The sequence below is a fragment of the Trachypithecus francoisi genome, unplaced genomic scaffold (genome assembly GCF_009764315.1).
Source record: "Trachypithecus francoisi isolate TF-2019V2 unplaced genomic scaffold, Tfra_2.0 Lachesis_group1, whole genome shotgun sequence".
NCBI classification, from domain to species: Eukaryota; Metazoa; Chordata; class Mammalia; order Primates; family Cercopithecidae; genus Trachypithecus; species Trachypithecus francoisi.
This window is the reverse complement of record NW_022681454.1, coordinates 54,903,444-54,916,295: the sequence shown is the minus strand read 5'-3', so window position 1 is coordinate 54,916,295 and position 12,852 is coordinate 54,903,444. Positions and strand designations below refer to the sequence as shown.

General features: G+C 41.0%; 1 protein-coding gene across 1 annotated transcript in view; it reads left to right on the top strand.

The window, feature by feature from the left end:
- FRAS1 (Fraser extracellular matrix complex subunit 1) overlaps nucleotides 1-12,852 on the top strand; it is a 478,911-nt gene that overhangs the window by 317,913 nt on the left and 148,146 nt on the right. The gene's annotated exons all lie outside the window — the stretch shown is intronic.

Sequence of the window (12,852 nt, the reverse complement as noted above, 5' to 3'; positions counted from 1 at the left end):
TCTCTATCTCCTTCAGTTCTGCTCTGATCTTAATTATTTCTTGCCTTCTGCTAGCTTTTGAATGTGTTTGCTCTTGCTTCTCCAGTTCTTTTAATTGTGATGTTACAGTGTCAATTTTAGATCTTTCCAGCTTTCTCTTTTGGGCATTTAGTGCCTCTACACACTGCTTTAAATGTGTCCCAGAGATTCTGGTATGTTGTATCTTTGTTCTCATTGGTTTCAAAGAACATCTTTTTTTTTTTTTTTTTTTTTTTTTATTATACTTTAAGTTCTAGGGTACATGTGCATGACGTTTATATCATGTATAACTCCCCAATGCAATCCCTCCCTCCTCCCCCTCCCCATGATAGGCCCCAGTGTGTGATGTTCCCCTTCCCGAGTCCAAGTGATCTCATTGTTCAGTTCCCACCTATGAGTGAGAACATGCGGTGTTTGGTTTTCTGTTCTTGTGATAGTTTGCTAAGAATGATGGTTTCCAGCTGCATCCATGTCCCTACAAAGGACGCAAACTCATCCTTTTTGATGGCTGCATAGTATTCCATGGTGTATATGTGCCACATTTTCTTAATCCAGTCTGTCACAGATGGACATTTGGGTTGATTCCAAGTCTTTGCTATTGTGAATAGTGCCGCAATAAACATACGTGTGCATGTGTCTTTGTAGTAGAGTAATTTATAATCCTTTGGGTATATACCCAGTAGTGGGATGGCTGGGTCATATGGTACATCTAGTTCTAGATCCTTGAGGAATCGCCATACTGTTTTCCATAATGGTTGAACTAGTTTACAATCCCACCAACAGTGTAAAAGTGTTCCTATTTCTCCACATCCTCTCCAACACCTGTTGTTTCCTGACTTCTTAATGATTGCCATTCTAACTGGTGTGAGATGGTATCTCATTGTGGTTTTGATTTGCATTTCTCTGATGGCCAGTGATGATGAGCATTTTTTCATGTGTCTGTTGGCTGTATGGATGTCTTCTTTTGAGAAATGTCTGTTCATATCCTTTCCCCACTTTTTGATGGGGTTGTTTGTTTTTTTCTTGTATATTTGTTTGAGTTCTTGTAGATTCTGGATATTAGCCCTTTGTCAGATGAGTAGGTTGCAAAAATTTTCTCCCATTCTGTAGGTTGCCTGTTCACTCTGATGGTAGTTTCTTTAGCTGTGCAAAAGCTCTTTAGTTTAATTAGATCCCATGTGTCAATTTTTGCTTTTGCTGCCGTTGCTTTTGGTGTTTTAGACATGAAGTCCTTGCCCATGCCTATGTCCTGAATGGTACTACCTAGATTTTCTTCTAGGGTTTTTATGGTATTAGGTCTAACATTTAAGTCTCTAATCCATCTTGAATTAATCTTCGTATAAGGGGTAAGGAAAGGATCCAGTTTCAGCTTTCTACTTGTGGCTAGCCAATTTTCCCAGCACCATTTATTAATAGGGAATCCTTTCCCCATTTCTTGTTTCTCTCAGGTTTGTCAAAGATCAGATGGCTGTAGATGTGTGGTATTATTTCTGAGGACTCTGTTCTGTTCCATTGGTCTATATCTCTGTTTTGGTACCAGTACCATGCTGTTTTGGTTACTGTAGCCTTGTAGTATAGTTTGAAGTCAGGTAGCGTGACGCCTCCAGCTTTGTCCTTTTGACTTAGGATTGTCTTGGCAATGCGGGCTCTTTTTTGGTTCCATATGAACTTTAAAGCCGTTTTCTCCAATTCTGTGAAGAAAGTCATTGGTAGCTTGATGGGGATGGCATTGAATCTATAAATCACCTTGGGCAGTATGGCCATTTTCACGATATTGATTCTTCCTATCAATGAGCATGGTATGTTCTTCCATTTGTTTGTGTCCTCTTTGATTTCACTGAGCAGTGGTTTGTAGTTCTCCTTGAAGAGGTCCTTTACATCCCTTGTAAGCTGGATTCCTAGGTATTTGATTCTCTTTGAAGCAATTGTGAATGGAAGTTGATTCCTGATTTGGCTCTCTGCTTGTCTGTTACTGGTGTATAAGAATGCTTGTGATTTTTGCACATTAATTTTGTATCCTGAGACTTTGCTGAAGTTGCTTATCAGCTTAAGGAGATTTTGGGCTGAGACAATGGGGTTTTCTAAATATACAATCATGTCATCTGCAAACAGAGACAATTTGACTTCTTCTTTTCCTAACTGGATACCCTTGATTTCTTTCTCTTGCCTGATTGCCCTAGCCAGAACTTCCAACACTATGTTGAATAGGAGTGGTGAGAGAGGGCATCCCTGTCTTGTGCCAGTTTTCAAAGGGAATTTTTCCAGTTTTTGCCCATTCAGTATGATATTAGCTGTGGGTTTGTCATATATAGCTCTTATTATTTTGAGGTACGTTCCATCAATACCAATTTATTGAGCGTTTTTAGCATAAAGGGCTGTTGAATTTTGTCAAAAGCCTTTTCTGCATCTATTGAGATAATCATGTGGTTCTTGTCTTTGGTTCTGTTTATATGCTGGATTACGTTTATTGATTTGCGAATGTTGAACCAGCCTTGCATCCCAGGGATGAAGCCCACTTGATCATGGTGGATAAGCTTTTTGATGTGCTGCTGAATCCGGTTTGCCAGTATTTTATTGAGGATTTTTGCATCGATGTTCATCAGGGATATTGGTCTAAAATTCTCTCTTTTTGTTGTGTCTCTGCCAGGCTTTGGTGTCAGGATGATGTTGGCCTCATAAAAAGAGTTAGGGAGGATTCCCTCTTTTTCTATTGATTGGAATAGTTTCAGAAGGAATGGTACCAGCTCCTCCTTGTACCTCTGGTAGAATTCAGCTGTGAATCCATCTGGTCCTGGACTTTTTTTGGTGGGTAGGCTAATAATTGTTGCCTCAATTTCAGAGCCTGCTATTGGTCTATTCAGGGATTCAACTTCTTCCTGGTTTAGTCTTGGAGAGTGTAAGTGTCCAGGAAATTATCCATTTCTTCTAGATTTTCTAGTTGATTTGCGTAGAGGCATTTATAGTATTCTCTGATGGTTGTTTGTATTTCTGTGGGGTCGGTGGTGATATCCCCTTTATCATTTTTTATTGCGTCTATTTGATTCCTCTCTCTTTTCTTCTTTATAAGTCTAGCTAGCGGTCTGTCAATTTTGTTGATCTTTTCAAAAAACCAACTCCTGGATTCATTGATTTTTTGGAGGGTTTTTTGTGTCTCTATCTCCTTCAGTTCTGCTCTGATCTTAGTTATTTCTTGCCTTCTGCTAGCTTTTGAATGTGTTTGCTCTTGCCTCTCTAGTTCTTTTAATTGTGATGTTAGAGTGTCAATTTTAGATCTCTCCTGCTTTCTCTTGTGGGCATTTAGTGCTATAAATTTCCCTCTACACACTGCTTTAAATGTGTCCCAGAGATTCTGGTATGTTGTATCTTTGTTCTCATTGGTTTCAAAGAACATCTTTATTTCTGCTTTCATTTCGTTATGTACCCAGTAGTCATTCAGGAGCAGGTTGTTCAGTTTCCATGTAGTTGAGCGGTTTTGATTGAGTTTCTTAGTCCTGAGTTCTAGTTTGATTGCACTGTGGTCTGAGAGACAGTTTGTTATAATTTCTGTTCTTGTACATTTGCTGAGGAGTGCTTTACTTCCAATTATGTGGTCAATTTTGGAATAAGTGCGATGTGGTGCTGAGAAGAATGTATATTCTGTTGATTTGGGGTGGAGAGTTCTATAGATGTCTATTAGGTCCGCTTGGTGCAGAGATGAGTTCAATTCCTGGATATCCTTGTTAACTTTCTGTCTCGTTGATCTGTCTAATGTTGACAGTGGAGTGTTGAAGTCTCCCATTATTATTGTATGGGAGTCTAAGTCTCTTTGTAGGTCTCTAAGGACTTGCTTTATGAATCTGGGTGCTCCTGTATTGGGTGCATATATATTTAGGAGAGTTAGCTCTTCCTGTTGAATTGATCCCTTTACCATGATGTAATGGCCTTCTTTGTCTCTTTTGATCTTTGATGGTTTAAAGTCTGTTTTATCAGAGACTAGGATTGCAACCCCTGCTTTTTTTTGTTCTCCATTTGCTTGGTAGATCTTCCTCCATCCCTTTATTTTGAGCCTATGTATGTCTCTGCATGTGAGATGGGTCTCCTGAATACAGCAGACTGATGGGTCTTGACTCTTGATCCAGTTTGCCAGTCTGTGTCTTTTAATTGGAGCATTTAGTCCATTGACATTTAAGGTTAATATTGTTATGTGTGAACTTGATCCTGTCATTATGATATTAACTGGTTATTTTGCTCGTTAGTTGATGCAGTTTCTTCCTAGCCTCGATGGTCTTTACATTTTGGCATGTTTTTGCAATGGCTGGTACCGCTTGTTCCTTTCCATGTTTAGGGCTTCCTTCAGGGTCTCTTGTAAGGCAGGCCTGGTGGTGACAAAATCTCTAAGCATTTGCTTATCTGTAAAGGATTTTATTTCTCCTTCACTGATGAAGCTTAGTTTGGCTGGATATGAAATTCTGGGTTGAAAATTCTTTTCTTTAAGAACGTTGAATATTGGCCCCCACTCTCTTCTGGCTTGTAGAGTTTCTGCCGAGAGGTCTGCTGTTATTCTGATGGGCTTCCCTTTGTGGGTAACCCGACCTTTCTCTCTGGCTGCCCTTAAGATTTTTTCCTTCATTTCAACTTTGGTGAATCTGGCAATTATGTGTCTTGGAGTTGCTCTTCTGGAGGAGTATCTTTGTGGCGTTCTCTGTATTTCCTGAATTTGAATGTTGGCCTGCCCTACTAGGTTGGGGAAGTTCTCCTGGATGATATCCTGAAGAGTGTTTTCCAACTTGGTTCCATTTTCCCCCTCACTTTCAGGCACCCCAATCAGACGTAGATTTGGTCTTTTTACATAATCCCATACTTCTTGCAGGCTTTGTTCATTTCTTTTTCTTCTTTTTTCTTTTGGTTTCTCTTCTCGCTTCATTTCATTCATTTGATCCTCAATCGCTGATACTCTTTCTTCCAGTTGATCGAGTCGGTTACTGAAGCTTGTGGATTTGTCACGTATTTCTCGTGTCATGGTTTTCATCTCTGTCATTTCGTTTATGATCTTCTCTGCATTAATTAATCTAGCTGTCAATTCTTCCACTTTTTTTTCAAGATTTTTAGTTTCTTTGCGCTGGGTACGTAATTCCTCCTTTAGGTCTGAGAGGTTTGATGGACTGAAGTCTTCTTCTCTCATCTCGTCAAAGTCATTCTCTGACCAGCTTTGATCCATTGCTGGCGATGGGCTGTGCTCCTTTGCAGGGGGAGATGCGCTCTTATTTTTTGAATTTCCAGCTTTTCTGCCCTGCTTCTTCCCCATCTTTGTGATTTTATCTGTCTCTGGACTTTGATGATGGTGACGTACGGATGGGGTTTTGGTATAGGTGTCCTTCCTGTTTGATAGTTTTCCGTCTGACAGTCAGAAGGACTGTCTGTTGGTCTGTTGGAGATTGCTTGAGGTCCACTCCAGACCCTGTTTGCCTGGGTATCAGCAGCAGAGGTTGTCGAAGATAGAATATTGCTGAACAGCGAGTGTACCTGTCTGATTCTTTCTTTGGAAGTTTCCTCTCAGGGGTGACTCCACCCTGTGAGGTGTGGGGTGTCAGACTGCCCCTAGTGGGGGATGTCTCCCAGCTAGGCTACTCAGGGGTCAGGGACCCACCTGAGCAGGCAGTCTGTCCGTTCTCGGATCTCAACCTCCGCGTTAGGAGATCCACGGCTCTCCCCAAAGCTGTCAGACAGAGTCGTTCGCGTCTGCACCGCCCCCGCTGTTTCCCCTAATGGACTGCAGCTGTGCGCTGTCCGCAGAGGTAGAGTCTACAGAGACAGGCAGGCTTCCTTGAGCTGCTGTGAGCTCCACCCAGTTCCAGCTTCCCAGCGGCTTTGTTTACCTACTTAAGCCTCAGCAATGGCGGGCGCCCCTCCCCCAGCCTCGCTGCTGCCTTGCGGATAGATCGCCGCAGACGGCTGTGTTAGCAGTGAGGGAGGCTCCGTGGGCGTGGGACCCTCCCGGCCAGGTGTGGGATATATTCTCCTGGTGTGCCTGTTTCCTTAAAGCGCAGTATTGGGGTGGGAGTTACCCGATTTTCCAGGTGTTGTGTGTCTCAGTTCCCCTGGCTAGGAAAAAGGGATTCCTTTCCCCTTGCGCTTCCAGGTGAGGCGATGCCTCGCCCTGCTTCAGCTCACGCTGGTCAGGCTGCAGCAGCTGACCAGCACCGATTGTCCGGCACTCCCTAGTGAGATGACCCCAGTACCTCAGTTGAAAACGCAGAAATCACCGGTCTTCTGTGTCGCTCGCGCTGGGAGTTGGAGACTGGAGCTGCTCCTATTCGGCCATAAGAACATCTTTATTTCTGCCTTCATTTCGTTATGTACCCAGTAGTCATTCAGGAGCAGGTTGTTCAGTTTCCATGTAGTTGAGCGGTTTGGATTGAGTTTCTTAGTCCTGAGTTCTAGTTTGATTGCACTGTGGTCTGAGAGACAGTTTGTTATAATTTCTGTTCTTGTACATTTGCTGAGGAGTGCTTTACTTCCAATTATGTGGTCAATTTTGGAATAAGTGCGATGTGGTGCTGAGAAGAATGTATATTCTGTTGATTTGGGGTGGAGAGTTCTATAGATGTCTATTAGGTCCGCTTGGTGCAGAGATGAGTTCAATTCCTGGATATCCTTATTAACTTTCTGTCTCGTTGATCTGTCTAATGTTGACAGTGGAGTGTTGAAGTCTCCCATTATTATTGTATGGGAGTCTAAGTCTCTTTGTAAGTCTCTAAGGACTTGATTTATGAATTTGGGTGCTCCTGTATTGGGTGCCTATATATTTAGGATAGTTAGCTCTTCCTGTTGAATTGATCCCTTTACCATTATATAATCGCCTTCTTTGTCTCTTTTGATCTTTGATGGTTTAAAGTCTATTTTATCAGAGACTAGGATTGCAACCCCTGCTTTTTTTTGTTCTCCATTTGCTTGGTAGATCTTCCTCCATCCCTTTATTTTGAGCCTATGTATGTCTCTGCATGTGAGATGGGTCTCCTGAATACAGCAGACTGATGGGTCTTGACTCTTTATCCAGTTTGCCAGTCTGTGTCTTTTAATTGGAGCATTTAGTCCATTAACATTTAAGGTTAATATTGTTATGTGTGAACTTGATCCTGCCATTATATTAACTGGTTATTTTGCTCGTTAGTTGATGCAGTTTCTTCCTAGCCTTGATGGTCTTTACATTTTGGCATGTTTTTGCAATGGCTGGTACCGGTTGTTCCTTTCCATGTTTAGGGCTTCCTTCAGGGTCTCTTGTAAGGTAGGCCTGGTGGTGACAAAATCTCTAAGCATTTGCTTATTTGTAAAGGATTTTATTTCTCCTTCACTGATGAAACTTAGTTTGGCTGGATATGAAATTCTGGGTTTAAAATTCTTTTCTTTAAGAACGTTGAATATTGGCCCCCACTCTCTTCTGGCTTGTAGAGTTTCTGCCGAGAGATCTGCTGTTAGTCTGATGGGCTTCCCTTTGTGGGTAACCCGACCTTTCTCTCTGGCTGCCCTTAAGATTCTTTCCTTCATTTCAACTTTGGTGAATCTGGCAATGATGTGTCTTGGAGTTGCTCTTCTGGAGGAGTATCTTTGTGGCGTTCTCTGTATTTCCTGAATTTGAATGTTGGCCTGCCCTACTAGGTTGGGGAAGTTCTCCTGGATGATATCCTGAAGAGTGTTTTCCAACTTGCTTCCATTTTCCCCCTCACTTTCAGGCACCCCAATCAGACGTAGATTTGGTCTTTTTACATATCCCATACTTCTTGCAGGCTTTGTTCATTTCTTTTTTTCTTCTTTTTTCTTTTGGTTTCTCTTCTCGCTTCATTTCATTCATTTGATCCTCAATCGCTGATACTCTTTCTTCCAGTTGATCGAGTCGGTTACTGAAGCTTGTGGATTTGTCACGTATTTCTCGTGTCATGGTTTTCATCTCTGTCATTTCATTTATGATCTTCTCTGCATTAATTATTCTAGCTGTCAATTCTTCCACTCTTTTTTCAAGATTTTTAGTTTCTTTGCTCTGGGTACGTAATTCCTCCTTTAGCTCTGAGAAATTTGATGGACTGAAGCCTTCTTCTCTCATTTCGTCAAAGTCATTCTCTGACCAGCTTTGATCCGTTGCTGTCGATGAGCTGCGCTCCTTTGCAGGGGGAGATGCGCTCTTATTTTTTGAATTTCCTGCTTTTTTGCCCTGCTTCTTCCCCATCTTTGTGGTTTTATCTGCCTCTGGTCTTTGATGATGGTCGACGTACTGATGGGGTTTTGGTATAGGTGTTCTTCCTGTTTGATAGTTTTCCTTCTAATAGTCAGGACCCTCAGCTCTAGGTCTGTTGGAGATTGCTTGAGGTCCACTCCAGACCCTGTTTGCCTGGGTATCAGCAGCAGAGGTTGTAGAAGATAGAATATTGCTGAACAGCGAGTGTACCTGTCTGATTCTTACTTTGGAAGCTTCCTCTCAGGGGTGTACACCACCGTGTGAGGTGTGGGGTGTCAGACTGCCCCTAGTGGGGGATGTCTCCCAGTTAGGCTACTCAGGGGTCAGGGACCCACTTGAGCAGGCAGTCTGTCTGTTCTCAGATCTCAACCTCCGTGTTGGGAGATCCACTGCTCTCTTCAAAGCTGTCAGACAGAGTCGTTCGCGTCTGCAGAGGCCTCCCCTGCTTCCCCTTTTGTTGTTTAGCTGTGCCCTGTCCCCAAATGTGGAGTCTACAGAGACAGGCAGGTTTCCTTGAGCTGCTGTGAGCTACACCCAGTTCCAGCTTCCCAGCGGCTTTGTTTACCTACTTAAGCCTCAGCAATGGTGGACGCCCCTCCCCTAGCCTCGCTGCTGCCTTGCGGTTAGATCACAGACTGCTTTGCTAGCAATGAGGGAGGCTCCGTGGGCGTGGGACCCTCCCAGCCAGGTGTGGGTATAATCTCCTGGTGTGCCCATTTGCTTAAAGCGCAGTATTGGGGTGGGAATTACCCGATTTTTCAGGTGTTGTGTGTCTCAGTTCCCCTGGCTAGGAAAAGGGATTCCCTTCCCCCTTGCGCTTCCCAGGTGAGGCGATGCCTCACCCTGCTTCAGCTCTCGCTGGTCAGGCTGCAGCAGCTGACCAGCACCAATTGTCCAGCACTCCCCAGTGAGATGACCCCAGTACCTCAGTTGAAAATGCAGAAATCACCAGTCTTCTGTGTCACTCGCACTGGGAGTTGGAGACTGGAGCTGTTCCTATTTGGCCATCTTGCTCCGCCCCCCAGCCTAGCCTACCTTAAATGTGACCAGAATATTTACATTAGCCTAGAGTTGGGTAAATCATCTAACATAAAGCATGGTTTATAATTTCGTGTTTAGTATCTCATATAACGTATTAACTACTGTACTGAAAGTGAAAAACAATGGTTTTGCCCCATTGTAACTTCAAAAACTTATAAGTCAAACTACTGAAACTCAGGGAGTATCTGTATAAATTTAGACAACTTGATTAATACTTGTATCCATAGCTGCTTACTTAGATTTGAAAGTAGATATAATGAGATGATTTTAATGAAGTAACTTGAGATTCATTTGAAGGAGAACCTGATTTAACCTAACACATTGGCAATTCCAAATTATTTATCATATTGTAAGATGCGTTAATATGAATGATGTCAATCTCAAAATGATTCGTGGAGATTCAAATGATATTCCAATTCTTAATACCTACTAAATCTTCCCTTCAAAATTATTGGTTAAAATATAGACTTCAGTATAAAGGAAATCCCCAATAGAGATCATTTTCTGTTTTTTATACTTGGATTTTCATATGTTTAAAGTATTATCTCTTTGTAGTCATATTATGATTAAAGCATAGGTGAAGTACTACAGAAAAAAAAAATGGTTAGCTCTCACCCCTCTGCAGAGAATCCCACATAGGCTGATATTTCTCCTTGTCCACTCATGGACTTGTCAGAAAGGCACCTGTGTTCAGCATGTCCAGTACTGAACCCTTCGTCTTCCCTTCAACCTCCTCCACCTTCTGTATGATTGATGGCCAGTAGTGGCATCCAGTCACCCAGCCCAATAGGTTATTCTCTTTGATGCCTTCCTCTGTCATCCTTTGCAGGAACATTTGTCAAGTTCCATTGCTCCCACTTCCTCAGTAACTCTTGCATCTGTGTTTCTTTCCGGTCTAACCTCTGTTGTCTTAGTTCAGGTTCTCATCTCTCCTCTGGATTTGGCAGTAGTCTTGTAATTGGTTAAATCATCTATATAAATGTTAGCTACTGTTGTTACCACTTTTATGGAATAAAGTCCAGCCCCTTTAACAGGACTGTCAACTCTTATAGGCTTTCTATATTCTGACCATATGTTGTGTGTTCTAAATCGATTCATGTCATTCACCTACTGGAAAACTCACAGTGACTCCCAGTTGCTTATGGGGCTAATCTTTGGAGTAGGAGCTGCATCTTGCCTAGCTTTGAATCCCTCCATTCCTGAAGGGCCTATCACAGTCATTAGTACTTAGTGGGTACTCAATGACTATTTATTGAGTTAAAATGAATGGGATTAGCAAATACCTTACGATTCCTGTTAATCTGTATGACATAAAAGTGATTTTTTTACATAAAAATTTAGGTTTGTTTCATTAGGGCTTATTAGGAAAATTCTGCTTTCCTTTTTTATCATAAAGCAGAATAACTAGGAAATCAGCATTTGAATGTTTTCTACTCTCCACATTTTCATTGTGGAAATTTTCTTTCACAATGTTTTGCAACTGTACTCACATCATAAACAGTCCACATCCTAGAAATCTATATTTATTAACAGCATCTTAGGAACGGAAGTTGAACCAGAGAGAGAAAGGTAATGGAATTTTTTTTTTTTTCTTGAGTACAAATAAGTTATAATACAAGAAAGAAAACTACAGTGAGTTGATTCTGCATATGATTATATAAAAAGTAGCATAGTCATGTTTCTCTCTTATTTTGGTATTTCATTACCATCCAGGATATTATGCTTGTTCTAAATTTGAACTTAGTGCATATAAATATTAGAATGAGTGTCTGCATTGAGTAAGAGAACAAATTTCTCTAGGGTAATCAAAATGTGCCATCAATTGCCCATTATGTCTAGTGTCTAGTGTATTAAGATTTGAGTATTCTCCTATGGAATATTTTAAAAATTGACACTCTATCTGTCTGTCTTTCTCTCTCCCTCTTCCTCACCCTCTCTCTCCCACTATCAGAGTGTTAGAGTGGCTTCTTTCAGATTTATTGTTAGATGCTTTTTCATGAGAATCTAGCTTCTGCTTGCAGCAGTTCATCCATTCTTCTGTTTGGTCTTCAATTGAAGGCAGAGTCTCCCTGTGAAATTTTAATTGTTTCTATAACACTTCTGTATTTTCAGTCTCACTTTAAGAAGATAGAAGGTGAAAGTAAAGGTGCTTTAAGTGAAGAACAAGCAGTACAAACAGATTGCTGGTGATGGTGGTGTTTAGATTAATATTTCCTTGCCTCAGTTCTAATAAAGTTTAAAGAATTAATGAGGAGAAAACATGATATGTTATTTAGCAGTGTAAAATACTGATACATATTCACAAAATAATGGTGATTGGTAACAGAGCTTCATGACCAGCTTCATGATCAGATTCAAATTCCAGCTCATCAACTTAACATTTGTGTAACTTCTAACAGTTATTAAACTGTGAACCTAAAGACCTTCATGTGTAAAATGAAGACGATAATGGCATCATTCAGAATTATTAAGTAGAATTAATGAGAAGTTTATTAGTCCGTTTTCACACTGCTGATAAAGACATACCCGAGACTGGGAAGAAAAAGAGGTTTAATTGGACTCACAGTTCCACATGGATGGGGAGGCCTCAGAATCATGGCAGGAGGAGAAAGGCACTTCTTACATGGTGGCAGCAAGAGAAAATGAGGAAGAGGCAAAAGGGGAAACCCCTGATAAACCCATTAGATCTTGTGAGACTTATTTACTATCAGGAGAATAGCATGGGAAAGACCAGCCCCTGTGATTCAATTACCTCCCCCTGGGTCCCTCCCACAACATGTGGGAATTCTGGGAGATACAGTTCAAGCTGAGATTTGGGTAGGGACACAGCCAAACTATGTGAAGAAAGATGACCAACATTATTTTTAAGCACCTGTGAGGTATATACTATTATTTTCTTTTTCCGAATGAGTAACAAAGGCTTACGCAACTTAAGGAAGCTCACTTAGCTAAAAGCAATGGAGTTGGGTTTGAATCACCATGTAGAATATAGTGGGGTACCTGCCATATGTCTTTCACTGTTACCTATTACAAGTTAAGCATCCCTAATCCAAAAATCTGAAATCTGAAATGCTCCAAAATCCATAACCTTGAAAGCACTGACATGATGCCACAAGTGGAAAATTCTACCCCTGACCTCATGTGAAAAGTTACAGCCAAAACTTATTTTGTGCACAAAATTTATTTTTAAATATTATATAAAATTCCCTTCAGGCTATGTGTGTAAGGTGTATATAGAACGTCAATGAGTTTCATGTTTAGACCTGGGCCCTGAATCTAAGATATCTCATTATATATATGAGATATCTTATAAAAAATCTGAAATCTGAAACACTCTGCTCCTAAGAATTTCAGATAAGAGATATTGAACCTGTATTACTATCATTGGACAGAATTCTCTCATGAAAATTTTCCACTGAATTGTTTCTAACTTCCCATTATGTTTTCACTAAAAACTTCCTGGCTGGAAACCATTTCTGTTACATTGAAAGTTGTGCATAGAAATGAATCCATTCAATGCCTGGTATTTGAATATTTGTCTATAGTATTCGCTACTATCTGGGTCTCCTTATGTAATTTTTAAT